We start from the raw sequence: 15,203 nt of genomic DNA on the forward strand, positions 1-15,203 counted from the left end.
AAGAGTGGCCTAATATCATTGGTTAATAATAAAATATTAAAATGTCATACAAAGAACAGCATACAAACAAATGGATAGCATACGATCATAGATTAATTTGACTACACAAGTTTACAAACAATTACAATGGCAAAGTCACAATAATCACAAGAATGGCTTCAGATCAAAGTCTACGTTGAGACCGAAGGGCGCAACTGTCTTTAAATTCAAGATCCAGGCGGCCTCTCATTTTAACAATAAATTATCAAGGTCACTCCAGGCAGAGACGAAATTGAGAGGCCTGCCTCCGAGAAGTGGGCCGCAACTGGAGAAGTAAAGCTTTTACACCTAATGGTGCTACAACGCTCTGAGATATGTACTTTTAATTCGCGCTTTGTTTTACCTACATAATTTTTACCACAAGGACAAGTTGTAAGATAAATAACTGCCTTATTGGAGCACGTAATAACACCTTTTATTGGGATCGATTACCCTGTTTGTGGGTGTTTGAAGGATCTACATTTATAAGTGCCATTGCATTGAGCACAGCCATTACATTTGTAATTTCCATCCAGTAGGGGCGCAAATAGACGTTGTTCAGGAATATCTAATAATAAGGACGCTTCCTTTTAGAGGCAGAATTTCTAGCCAGGCCGTCAACATTGGCATGTCCCAATCGTTGGTTTTATACCTCAGTTGTCCCAGTCCCAAGTATCCTTGCTGGGGACAATATCCCATAACACCTTGTGGCACAGTGAAAAAGTACTCACTTGAGAACATTTTCCAGAACAATTAGAAGTAATGTATATTTATTCACCAAATTATGTTTAAATTGTTCAACAAATTACTTTCATATGGATTTCACATGTTGAGTAATTGGTGTTCAACCTGTTGCCAAATGCTAGCTAGCTAACATGTTGGGCGCGCTAGCTAGCTAGCTGGTGATCTCATCCTGCTTATCAGCTGTTTAGATATGTTCAACTTAACAAACTAATTGTAGATTCAACAATCTGTCAATTGTGATAGACTTGGATGGTTTTTAAATCATGAATTGGTGAACTTACTAGCCAGATAAAGACATGAAGCAAATCATTTTTTCCCCCATTTGTTTTCAGGGACTAAAGTGGGCACCTGATCGTTTCACGACATTGCATTGGCATGGCAGAAAAAACAGTCCTGCCTGACTCATTTGGAGGTAATTAATTTGAACAACATCTGATGAAAAACTTAGGAAATGCAGCCAGCTTTGTTCTGTTCAATCTAAGCTTGCTAATCAGCCAAATGATTTGTGCATTTTTTTACCTGTTTACCTAGATAACGTTAGATCACTTTTTCATGCCACTTTCCTTTTTTCCTATTGTGTTGCACCATTGGGTTTGGTGTTACTCCACTGAAAAAAATATATAAATGCAACAATTGTTTATATTTTACCGAGTTACAGCTCATATAAATGAAGTCAGTCAATTTAAATAAATTCATTAGGTCCTAATTTATGGATTTCGCATGACTGGGAATACCTTGAAAAAAAAAGTAGGGGCATAGATCAGAAAAACAGTCCGTATCTGGTGTGACCACCATTTGCCTCACGCAGCTTGACACATCTCCTTGGCATAGAGTTGATCAAGCTGTTGATTGTGGCCTGTGGAATGTTTTCCCACTCCTCTTCAATGGCCGTGCGAAGCTGGATAATGGCGGGAACTAGAACACACTGTCGTACATGTTGATCCAGAGCATCCCAAACATACTCAATGGGTGACCTATCTGTTCAGTATGCAGGCCATGGAAGAACTGGGACATTTTAAGCTTCCAAACATTGTGTACAGATCCTTGCGACATGGTGCAGTGCATTATCATGCTGAAACATGAGGTTTATGGCGGCAGATGGATGGCACAACAATGGGCTTCAGGATCTCGTCACGGTATATCTGTGCATTCAAATTGCCATCGATAAAATGCCATTGTGTTCATTGTCCGTAGCTTATGCCTGCTCATACGTTAACCCCACCGCCACCATGGAGCCCTCTGTTCACAACTTTGACATTGCTGTCTGCCATCTGCCTGGTACAGTTGAAACCCTGGATTCATCCGTGAAGAGCACACTTCTCTAGCGTGCTTGTGTCCATCGAAGGTGAGCATGTGCCACTGAAGTTGTTTACGAAACCAAACAGCAGTAAGGTCTTTACTCTGGTGAGGACGACGAGCACGCAGATGAGCTTCACTGAGACGGTTTCTGACAGTTTGTGCAGAAATTATTCAGTTGTAAAAACACACTTTCATCAGCTGTCCGGGTGGCTGGTCTCAGACGATGCTGCAGAAGAAGAAGCCGGATGTGGAGGTCCTGGGCTGGCGTGGTTACATGTTGGTGGTGGCTTATGGTAACAGCTCTGGTGGACATTCTAGCAGTCAGCATGCCAATTGCACGCTCCCTAAAAACTTGAGACATCTGTGGCATTGTGTTGTGTGACGAAACTGCACATTTTAGAGTGGATTTTTATTGTCCCCAGCACAAGGTACACCTGTGTACTGATTATGCTGTTTAATCAGCTTCTTGATATGCCACACCTGCAGGTGGATGGATTATCTTGGCAAAGGAGAAATGCTGTCTAAAAGGGATGTAAACTAATATATAAACCAATATATAGTGCATTATCTACAATCTAATGTGTTTATCCAATGTTCTTGTTGTTTTTCTGTTTGATGAAAACAGTTTGAGATTTAATGGTTTCATGTTATGTTTTCATGTTATATTGTAGTAACCCTCAAGCACTTTTAAACAAGGTAAGGACTATTTCATTAAATAGAATGTTTATACTTAAAGCAAATGTTTTACTTTACTTTATCTACAATCTAAATGTCTTTATCCAACTTTCTTTTTGTTTTTCTGTTTTGCATTCTATGGAAATTTATTTGACTTTTGATCGTAAGTCAAATCAGTGGTCATGGTTGATATGCATAACAAATTACTTCATAATAAGATGATACATCAGTGCTTTATCAATTATCTACCTACAACATACTTGGCTGGACAGCAAATAAACTTTAAGGCCATTTACTGCTATTTTCCTTTGTATAGCAGAGAAGGTAACTGCAGTCAAAACACAGTGGAACAAAGCAGTGCTTGCCTTGATTTTTGCTTGAATTTTGTAGTTACTACAAATTTCACACTCTATTTCTCTGAAACGGAGCATAATTTAACCAGGCCACTTGGTCGCAAGATTTTTAAAAATTATACAAAGCACAGGAGGTTGGTGGCACCTTAATTGGGGAGGACAGGCTTTTGGTAATGGCTGGAGCAGAATGAGTGGAATGATATAAAATACATCAAACTCATGGTTTCCATGTGTTTTGATATCATTCCATTCACTCCATTCCAGCCATTATTATGATCTGTCCTTCCCTCAGCAGCCTCTACTGCTACAATGCCTAATTTCAGTATTCATTCAATTTGGACCAAAAGTGTACAGTAGTTACTTAATTTAGCCTTTGTAGGACAGAACACTTCAGGGGTGTATTCATTAGTCGCAGACCGTTGCAAAACATTTGGTCCGTTTAGTGTTTACTCTAGGAACCAAAAGGAAGCAAACAGAACAAGCAGAATGAAACGGGGAGAGACTTACCTGAATTTGTCCAACAGAAACTCTCGTCTTTGTTGCTAAACATTTTCCATTTGGAGTAAACTGTTACTTTTGCAACAGACAAAACGTTTTGCAACGGAATCGGACTAATGAGTATACCCCAGCTTCGACTAGTAGTCCTGGTAAAGTGGTGATACCAAAATGATTTGCTCCTTTTACACCATTCATTATAAAAGGGATTGTTAATCTCCATATCATAGTCCAGTCAAGTGCATGAAATCATTAAAACCATGAGATGATTCTTTCATTTGGGGAAATAATCTAGAATGCATTGCATGTGATGCCATTTTATGTTTGATCAAGTCTGGTTTAGACAGGCCTACTGTATGTGTCACAAAACAGGACAGTCTAATGATGAAACATTTATGGCAAAAACAAACCTAAAAGAGTCTTACCTTCAAATGATATGCCAAATGCATATGATGAAACTGTCCTACTCCTGCAATGACAGACACATGGACTTTCATCAACATACAAGGTCTATAGTCCTGTGATAGGAGCTGGGAGACATGGCAACATATGGACGTCACACCACAGGAGGTTGGTGGCACCTTATTTGGGGAGAGTGGGTTTTTGGTAATGGCTGGAGCGGAATCAGTGGAATGGTATCAAATACATCAAACATATACTTTCCAAGTGTTTGGTGCCATTCCATTAGCTCCACTTCGTCCATTATTATGAACCGTCCTCCCCTTAGAAGCCTCCTGTGCGTCACACATACGTTATTTGTCACAAAAACCTTGTCACAGACTCACAAAATATAGGACAGATGGTTTCCCATCTGAAATGTCAAATGGATTTAATTCTGACTAACCGCAAAGACCCCCTTTAGATAGTAGTGAATTGAACGTGGAATGGTAACTGACGGTTAGGATCAATCCTTCTGTGGGTGTAAGATCATCTCCTTGACCATTCTAACACAGTCACAAACAGAACCGATACAGATGTTACTGTGATGCTAGGTTATGTAACACTTTTTTTTAAATGAACACATTGTTATATGTCTCAGCCTTCAACACCATGTTAAACGGCAAGCTCATCATTAAGCTCGGGGCCCTGGGTCTGAACGCCGCCCTGTGCAACTGGGTCCTGGACTTCCTGACGGGGCACGCCCAGGTGGGGAAGGTAGGCAACAACACAGCCACTATGCTGATCCTCAACACAAGGGCCGCACAAGGGTGCGTACTCAGCCCCCTCCTGTACTCATCAAGTTTGCAGACAACACAACAGTGACGAGACAGCCTACAGGGAAGAAGTGAGGGCCCTTGCTGAGTGGTGCCAAGAAAATAACCCTCAATGTCAACAAAACAAAGGAGCTGATCGTGGACTTCAGGAGACCGCAGAGGGAGCACGCCCCCATCAACATCGACGTGGCCGCAATGGAGAAGGTGAAAAGCTTCAAGTTCCTCGGTGTACACATCAGTGGCAATCTGAAATGGTCCACCCACGCAGACAGTGTGGTGAAGAAGGCGCAACAGCTTAAGGAGGCTGAAGAAATTCAGCTTGGCTCCTAAGTCCCTCTCAAACATTTACCGATGCACCATTTAGAGCATCCTGTCGGGCTGTATTACCGGCTGGTATGGCAACCGCAGGGCTCTCCAGACAGTAGCGCGGTCTGCTCAACCTATCACCGGGGGTACACTGCCTGCCCTCCAGGACATCTACAGCACCTGTTGTCGCAAGAAGTCCAAGGAAATCATCAAGGACCTCAGCCACCCGAGCAACGGCCTGTTCACCCCACTATCATCCATAACGCGAGGTCAGTGCAGGTGCATCAAAGATGGGGCAGAGAAACTGAAAAACAGCTTCTATTTTAAGTCCATCAGACTGTTGAATAGCCATCACCACCCGGCCTCCACCCAGTACCCTGCCCTGAACTTATTCACTGTCGCTAGCCGGCTACCACTCTGTTACACAACCCTGCACCCTAGAGGCTGCTGCCCTATGTACATAGACATTGAACACTGGCCACTTTAATAATGGAACACTGCTCACTTTAATATGCTTACATACTGTTTTACCCATTTCATAAGTATATACTGTATTCTAGTCAAGGCCATCCTATTCAACTATTGCTGTAAATATGCTATTCTATCCTACGTATTATTCAGGTACACAACATATTCTATCCACATACTGTCCATACTCCGACATTGTTCATTCTAATATTTCTATGTTCCTTAATTCCATACTTTTACTTTTAGACGTGTGTGTATTGTTAGATAGTACTACACTGTTGGAGCTAGAAACACAAGCATTTCGCTACAACCGCAATAACATCTGCTAAATACTGTATGTGTACGTGACCAATCAAATTTGATTTGAGCAGACCACAGACATTCCCACAACAGTTATTTACAGTAACCTTGCTTTTTTTGTGTTCAAATCCTGGCAAAATGCTATTTTTCCCCACACTCTAAATTATGACCATAAGCTCAGTGGTACTGTACAACCACACTGCAAACCCAAGACTGGAAATAACCATGATAGACTACCTACATTATTTGCATGCAATAGTAAGAAATTGGTACCTTGTATGATTGAATGCTGTTTTGGTGTCTCTTGAACTACAGGAATCGTCCAATGATGGATAACAAAAATATTCAGCCAATTTGCAATGCTGAAAATTGAACTTTCATACAAATTATACACACTGTCAAGGACCATTGTGCACTGTGACCACTATCGCCATTGTACAAGAAAAATGTATTATCACTTACTACACAATCTTAAAACCACTTGAGGTGATAATGACTGTTATTGATGCAATGCTTATTAATGCGTACAAAGCTGGTGCACGCGCGACACCCAGCGGATTGCGCATGAATGACAGACTCATTTGTGTATCTGCCAATATAGAAATATGTGCAGGACACCACGTGAGCTGTTGACGAATTAAAATCAAGTGATGGCGACGGCTTCATGAGGTGGGAATTTGGCTGCTGCGCAATAGACCATAAGAGTGCCTTCTGTATCTCAATACAATTGATCTTATTTTGTCTGTATCAAAAGGTAGGTCTTATGAAGTACTGTTTGTTCTTTTGTATCTTACAAGTTTCTAAAATGAATAAGGATGTATGTAACCAAAAAAAAGGGCAGTGGTGGAAAAAGTACTCAATTGTCATACTGGAGTAAAAGTAAAGATATCTTAATAGAAAATGACTCAAGTAAAAGTGAAAGTCACCCAGTAAAATGCTACGTGAGTAAAAGTTACATTTTGGGGGGGTTTAAATATACGTAAGTATCAAAGGTAAATGGAATTGCTAAATAGTACTATATGAAAAGTAAAATTATACACCGTTTCAAATTCCTTATATTAAGCTAACCAGACAGCACAATTTCATTTGTATTTTTTTATTGACGGATAGTCAGAGGCATGCTCCAACACTCAAGACATACTTTTAAACAAAGCATTTGTGTTTAGAGAGTCCGCCAGATCAGAGGCAGTATGGATGACCAGGGATGTTCTCTTGCCAAGAGAAGAGAAACGTACGTGTTTTATATCAATAAAGCTTTGCTTAAGAGACGAGGTTATAGCAAATATACTTTTAACCTATCATTTGTAATTGTAGTTTGCCCATCTATCATAATGTGCCTAATAGGCAAGATTTATAAATTATATTCTAACTAACCACTTGCTGTGTGTTATTTTCTTCAACTTGATGACATGCTCTTTCTTTGGCTCTCGGTCCATCCCGACACGGGCAACTCCAGTTGGGCAATGAGCGTCACGAATTCCTTTGGCTGCAACCTGGTTTTAGAGCATTACGTTTTATTCTGTATGTAAATCCGGGAATCATTTATAGTAGTATGTAATGTTACATTTCGTATGGTATGTATTCATTTGTCGATGTTCATCATCCATTTCGTATCATATGTTACAAATTACGATTTGTGCATGTTACGAATTTGCGAAACGTACAATATGTTATCAATTATCAAAAGGATTGTTATGAATTCCAATTTATTGTGGTTAATATTAGCTAGCTGCCTAACGTTAGCTAGGCTAGGGGTTAAGGTTAGGAATTAGGTACAAAGGTTAGAGGAAGTGTTAGCTAATATGCTAAGTAGTTGTGAAATATCTTTTTTTTTAAAGTAGCAAGTAGCTGAAAAGTAGCTAAAGTTGGCCATGATGGGATTCGCACACAGAACCTTTGATGTTGCCGTTATAACCATACCAAACGTATACCAAATCATACTAATTTGAGTGTTGCGAGTTTACATTTACTATGTTACGTCTAGTGTGTGACACCAGGCTGTTGTCAAGGACTTGTTTTAGCACATTGCAACTGAAGCATCTTGTCTGACCCAGTACAACAAGCGCTCAACCATCACCTGCTGAGAGGTACAGACCACAGTCCGACTTCCTAGAACTGGCCAAGCACGCCGTGTCGATTGGACCAAAGCTGTCACCAAATGCACCAGTTTAAAGTGTAAAAGAAACTAAAGTACATCAAGCGCCACAAAAACACCATTTAGGCTATACAACATGCAGGTTTGCAACCAGGAATGCACCACTGACTAATATTGAGGTTGCCACCATGGTCTATTTATTGCCTTCGCTCCCTTATCTTACCTCATTTGCACACAATGTATATAGACTTTTTCTACTGTATTATTGACCGTATGTTTGTTTATTCCAAGTGTAGCTCTATGTTGTATGTGTCGAACTGCTTTGCTTTATCTTGGCCAGGTCGCAGTTGTAAATGAGAACTTTTTCTCAACTAGCCTACCTGGTTAAAGGTGAAATAAATACATTTTTTTATGTCCTCGTGATTTAATTGAAAACTTCTGCAATGTTAATTTTTCACCACTAGATGGAATCATTGCTTTAGTCATGTTTTGTTGTGAACATTATTTAGCCTATTAGTCAAAGCATGTACATCAAATACCCTCATCATAACATTGGCAACCTATTCCCAGACCCCTTGCAGGTAAACTATATATCAAACGTATGTGGACACACCTTCAAATTAATGGATTTGGCTATTTCAGCCACATCCGTTGCTCTCAAGTGTATAACAATGAGCACACAGCCATGCAATCTCCGGAGACAAACATTGAAAGTAGAATGGCCTTACTGAAGAGCTCAGTGACTTTCAACGTGGATGCCACCTTTCCAACAAGTTTTTTTGTCAAATTTAGGCCCCTGTCAACTGTAAGTGCTGTTATTGTGAAGTGGAAACATTTAGGAGCTGTGAAGAGGTAGGCCACATAAGCTCATAGAACGGGATCAACGAGTGCTGAAGTGCGTAGCGCGTACAAATTGTTTGTCCTCAGTGGCAACACTCTACCGAGTTCCAAACTGCCTCTGGAAGCAACTTCAGCACAATAACTGTTTGTCGGGATCTTCATGAAATGGGTTTCCATGGCCGAGCAGCCTAAGATCACCATGCGCAATGCCAAGTGTTGGCTGGAGTGGCGTAAAGCTTGCCGCCATTGGACTCCGGAGCAGTGGAAACGCATTCTCTGGAGTGATGAATCACGCTTCTCCATCTGCCAGTCTGATGGACAAATCTGGATTTGGCGGATACCAGGAGAACGCTACCTGCCCGAATGCATAGTGCCAACTGTATAGTTTGGTGTAGGAAGAATAATGGTCTGGGGCTGTTTTTCATGGTTCGGGCTAGGCACCTTAGTTCCAGTGAAGGGAAATGTTAATGTGACAGCATACAATGACATTCTAGATGATTCTGTGCTTCCAACTCTGTGGCAACAGTTTGTTGTACATACTTTTGGTCATGTAGCTCAATTTACATCACTGGACCTATCTGATTCATGGGCTATGTCAATCTTCGTAAATGGTTGCTTGAAAAGGTTTCCCTCAATCGATTTTTTTATGTTATATAAATTGTGGTTTATGTCACAACCATATGAATGATTTAGTATAGGGAGCGATAGTAATGGTGTCCTTTCTCAGGCAGTTACTCTGTCGTGGTTCGTTGGCTAAAGCCCATGGGAAAATGTATGGAGTTTTTGTAGTGTTTTTGGATAAATAAAAATAAGGTATGTGGTAAACACAGGTTTAGGAGATTCTATACATTTTCTATGAGAATTTTCATCAGCTAACGTCACTTTTTGTGAGTTTTGAAGAATTTTATGTCATAAATAAATCACACAGCATATAAAAAGCTTCATCATTCATAAAGGTCATGTTAACTGACTGATTTGATAGAACAGAATGTATAAGATCTTCTAAGCCTTTGTTAACCTCAGAACTTATTTGCTGCATTCATCCCAAAACCCATTCCCCCCCCCCATTAATTTTCCCCATAGAGATGGCTGATCGAACCAGAGGCAACTCATTTCTGTTTTGACTGGCAAGCTCTATAGTGTGAGCTGAAGATTTTGTAGAAGATAAATTAGATCTAGAGAACCAGTACTGTGAGGATAGAAATGTGTGCTATCCCTGCCCTTCCCCAATATAGAGGGCAATCTATGGCTGTGTTTAAATAGGTAGCCCAATTCTGATATTTTTCCCACTAATTGGTCTCTGGACCAATCACATCAGATCATTTTCAGAGCCCAATCAGAATTGGGCTACCTGTGTAAACAAAGCCTAAGAAAAGCAATATCTTAAACAAATATAATAAATGCATGCCTCTCTCCTCCACATATCAACCTGAGAACCTGGGAGGAAAAGAATGCATCAATAGGTTAAGTATGTCATGTTATAAACCACCTAAATATATTTTGTTGGGCTGCTGACATTTAACGCGGAAGACAAGCCAAAGAGAATGCAAGTGATACAGCCTCTTGCTTACATTTTCTAATTGAATAATACATGTCTAGCCTATAATCATAAGAATTCACTGAATAGTCTTTGATTACTACGTAATAACACTAATGAAGTCTAATGAGGAGAAAATGAAATGATGGAGGTCTTTACAATTAGGATAATGTTTACATCACCCCATACATATACCTATTACCCCCAGACTTGTAGCTATTACCCTTATCAACAGCCCAGAAAGTCAATCAGCATTCAGAGTTAATGTGCTTGTATACCAGACAGTCTCTCTTCCCCCTATCACACTCGTGGCATCCATTTCCGATGTGTCTTCTTGATATGTTGCTAATGACATCACATCTATGGACATATTACCACGGGTGTGATCTGATGCCATCATTAATAGCTTGGCAGTAGTGTTTTTGTAAATTATTATCATCATGACCATCATTTGTGCGACTGCCTGTGTATATCATGCTCCCCACCACCAACCCCATAAGATCCCCACTCCAGCCCGGCTCTTTGCCTCCTCACTCTCCTCGCCCTTTTGTAGTCATTGCTGTCTCCTTTAGGGAGAGTGTTATAAACACATTATGGATGGATACATTAGTAACTGATGCAGAAGCACCGGGCTCGCCTGCCTTGTTTTGGGTACGAGAGAGAGCTGCATCATTAGAAAATGTTCCACTTGGCGGGGAAGAGCGTATTAACAGGACTCGCAATGAAATGAGGTTGAGATAGATGGTTAAAGTTATAGAAGAACTATTAGGGTGAAATATGAACCTCTCAATTGTCATAATGAAGCAAGGGGACATTTGCATGGCGATCAGTGCATTATAGGGAAGACAATTGGAATCCGTAACGACAGACACAATACATTATAGGGCCTAGGCTAGGCCATGAGTTTAGGGCTTAGGGGTTTATAGGGGGGAGAAAGTAATCATGCCTTCACAAAATTGTACAGAGCTTCCATCAACCAACAGTTCAAAGGGTCTATAAATGCATTTTTGTTTTCCCGAATATTTCTAGCAACAAAGTGATGCGATGGAGACTGAGGTTGGTTGGACTGGCATTCGACATGTCTTGGTGTAGGCTAAGCACTTCTTTGAGGACCTTGATTGGCATCAAATGTGGGTATGAGTCATAGGCCTGCCTTTGCTGCCTTTGCCAGGCATTTGTGGCCCATAATGGCCTCTCAAAGAAGAGCTTACACAGAGGCATACTGAGTGTGTCATATAGCACTCCAAATGCCTTATAGGCCAAGGCTCAAATGACACATTAGGAATTCTATGAGGAAGTAAAAGTGCACAGGGGAAGTGTCAGCTTGTTAAGGGGGCCCCATTAGCCCCTCGTCTCCCGCCCTGTTTCCATGGTGACCCCTTATGACTAAAATAGGTCTTTAGATGAGTGATCTGACTGCACCATCACAGGCTACAGTTTCACAATGAAGGTAGTCCCTGCCCGCAAACTTCTGCAATCCACTGGCCCCTAAACATAATGACGGATTCTGATTCTGAAGTACTGCGTACTTGCCATTATGAATGTAGCTTACTGCCTGAAGGGAGGGCTATAGCTAATTTCATTCCATCCACTTTATAAATGCATGATTCCATAGTTAGTAGTACTCAAAACTGCATTAAGATCCTGGTAATCAGAGGGAACTAATTCCTTAATTGCATTAATGAAGAATAAATGAAGAGCTACAGACTCATTAGCTCATTAGCTGTTTTCAATGTCCAGTGGCTAACTGTCATTTGAGGAGGTTGACCACAATGCAGAAACCCCATACAGACAGACAGCTGCTGGTAAAATGGAGAATGAGGAAGTAAAAAGATTTAGAATGTCCACAGATATGTGTTTTTGTCGTCCCCGCTTCAGTAAAAAAAAAGGGAGAAAAAAATAAAAGAAAGCACACCATTTGAGAAATGAATTTATCGAAGTCACTGTCTTTTCCCCCATTAGTAAGTGTTTAGTTCAGCGTTTTAAATAATTGCGTTACCAGGAATGATATTTAAAATACATTTGGGAGTCAATGAGGCGGGAAAGTGCCTACATGTTTTGCTGATGACACCCGGGCCATTTGGAAGACATCAAAGTAGAGAGGAGGTAGCCCAGATGCATATTATAAACTCATTATGGGGATCATTTAAAAGGATGTACTCCACTCCAGAAGCTGAAAACAATAGTCCCAGTCTCTCTCTAGTATTGTGTGTTTGCAAAGTCCAGAATATCAGAATAGTTTTTAAGATGTAGATAACAGGCGAATGTGAGTCGATGTTTTCTGATGGAAAAGAGAAGAAGGCACTCCAATATATGATCGGAAGTTCTTGCACGGGTACTAGCGCAATTCAGATGAGCAGAAACGTCTTTCTCTCTCTAAGAACACGCAAGCAGGAAGCTATTGTAGACAGCACACTAATCTACTCTAGGCTTTGTACAGACATATGATAAACAGATTAACAAACAAACTAAGGAGAGTGTATCATAAACACCCCAGGCTGTGGGTTAATGCTGCCAGAACAACTCAATGATCATTTCAAATTTACTGTGGTAGTTGTATAGGATCTTGAGATTTTCACTCCTATAAAAGGCACCACTCATATAAACACATCTTTAGTATCAAAAACCTCAAGGCACAGTAAGTAGCCCTACATGTGGTTATGATGGACACAGTGTGTTCAAGCCTAGGAAAATGTAGGCCTTATCCTTCAAAAGAAATGTGTTTCAGATCAAATCAAAAATCAAATCAAACTTTATTTGTCACATGCGCCGAATACAACAGGTGTAGACCTTACAGTGAAATGCTTACTTACAAGCCCTTAACCAACAATGCAGTTTTAAGAAAATAAGTGGTAAGAAAGTATTTACTAAAATAAACTAAAGTAAAAAATAAAATTTAAATAATATTTAAAAAATAACAGTAGCGAGGCTATTTAAAGGGGGTACCGGTACAGAGTCAATGTGTGGGGGCACAGGTTAGTCGAAGTAATTGAGGTAATATGTACATGTAGGTAGAGGTAAAGTGACTATGCATGGATAAGAAACAGAGAGTAACAGTAGCGTAAAAATGGGTGGTGTCAATGTAAATAGTCTGGGTAGCCATTTGATTAGCTGTTCCATTGAGTAGTACTGAGACTTTGAGGGACTTAATTGTGTGCCGCCCCTCCACCATCAATACAGTACTACCTGTGGGGTTGAGTGAACCAGCGGTGTCCAGGGCACTCGTTCAGCCTAATGTTCTTTAATGTAGAAGCCATGTGGCTACAGGGTGTTCATGGCCATTAAGGCCCAAGCAAAAATATACTGGGCTTAAAGAATCATTTGAACAAACCTTACACTAACTATGCCAGTTAGAGTTTTTATCTTGTAATTTTACTTTAGGGAGGATGGATATGTTTCAATTTGTATATTTTATTTTACCTTTATTTTGACAAGGAGTCCGAAGGTCTCTTTTGCATGGCAGTCCTGCATACACACAATTTACAAAATACAATATATAAAAAATATATAAACAATTACACACTCAAGATAAACAATCACATTCCTCAACAAAGAGGTCCCCAATCAAAATGTTTAACTGCCAGAGAGGCACCTGCACATTGTAGGGAACTCTTTTGCAAGATTGCTCCATACATTGGGTGCAAAGAAACTAAAAGCTGATTTACCTAACTCTGAGGAGACTGAAGAGATTTCCAGAGTTAGCCATGACCGGGTATGGTAACTCGTACGTCTAAAAGTTATTATTTATGTCAGGCACAGCGGGAGTTTTTATAAGAGAGTGTTATAAATGAAAAAAGAGCAATGAATCAACCTACGTGACATCAAAGAGGGCCAGCCTGGTAAAGAATGCAGTGATGTGTACTGAACCTGTAGCCCATATTAAAACTAAGTGCACTATCGTAAACTGCATCTAATGGCTTTAAAGAAGTGGCGCCGTAGTGTAGGACCGGTAGGTACCATCGATTGAATGATCGACATTCTAGCATTAAGCGAGAGGCAGGAAGCAGGAATTTCCATGCAAGAAGCCCCTTTTTGTGCTTCTTCAGTATAGCTAACAGTATAGTTTTAAAAGACATGGTCTTCTATCCCGATAAACAGATATTTGTAAGAAGGGACACGATCAATGTGGGCAACACCTAAAGTACATATGCTGAAGTCATTTTTATACACTTTAGAAAACAACATACACTGAGTGTACAAAACATTATGCTCCTTCCATGACATAGACTGACCAGGTGAAAGCTATGATCCGCAACTGCAGGGCTCTCCAAAGGGTGGTACGGTCAGCCCAACGCATCACCAGGAATACACTGCCTGCCCTCCAGGACATCTACAGCACCCAGTGTCACGGGAAGGCCAAGAAGATCATCAAGGACCTCAGCCACCCGAGCCATGGCCTGTTCACCCCTCTATCATCCAGAGGGTGAGATCAGTACAAGCGCATCAAAGCTTGGACCGAAAGACTGAAAAACAGCTTCTATTTCAAGTCCATCAGACTGTTAAATAGCCATCACTACCCGACCTCCACCCAGTACCCTCCCTGAACTTAGTCACTGTCACTAGCTGGCTACCACCCGATTACTCAACCCTGTACCTTAGAGGCTGCTGCCCTATGTACATAGACATGGAATAACTGGTCACTTTAATAATGTTTACATATTGCTTTACCCATTTCATATATCCGTATTCTAGTCACGGCCATCCTATCCAAGAAAATATTTAAAAAATAAAAACCCTTGAATGTGGCAAGACTCAGGAGACGACCCAGATGCAGACGGTTTCGAAGTAACAAATGTTTATAACAAAATCAGGGGGCATGAAAACCACAGGTCAAGAGCAGGCAGAGGTGAGTAATCCAG

The sequence above is a fragment of the Oncorhynchus gorbuscha genome, linkage group LG08, assembly GCF_021184085.1.
Source record: "Oncorhynchus gorbuscha isolate QuinsamMale2020 ecotype Even-year linkage group LG08, OgorEven_v1.0, whole genome shotgun sequence".
Lineage (NCBI taxonomy): Eukaryota > Metazoa > Chordata > Actinopteri > Salmoniformes > Salmonidae > Oncorhynchus > Oncorhynchus gorbuscha.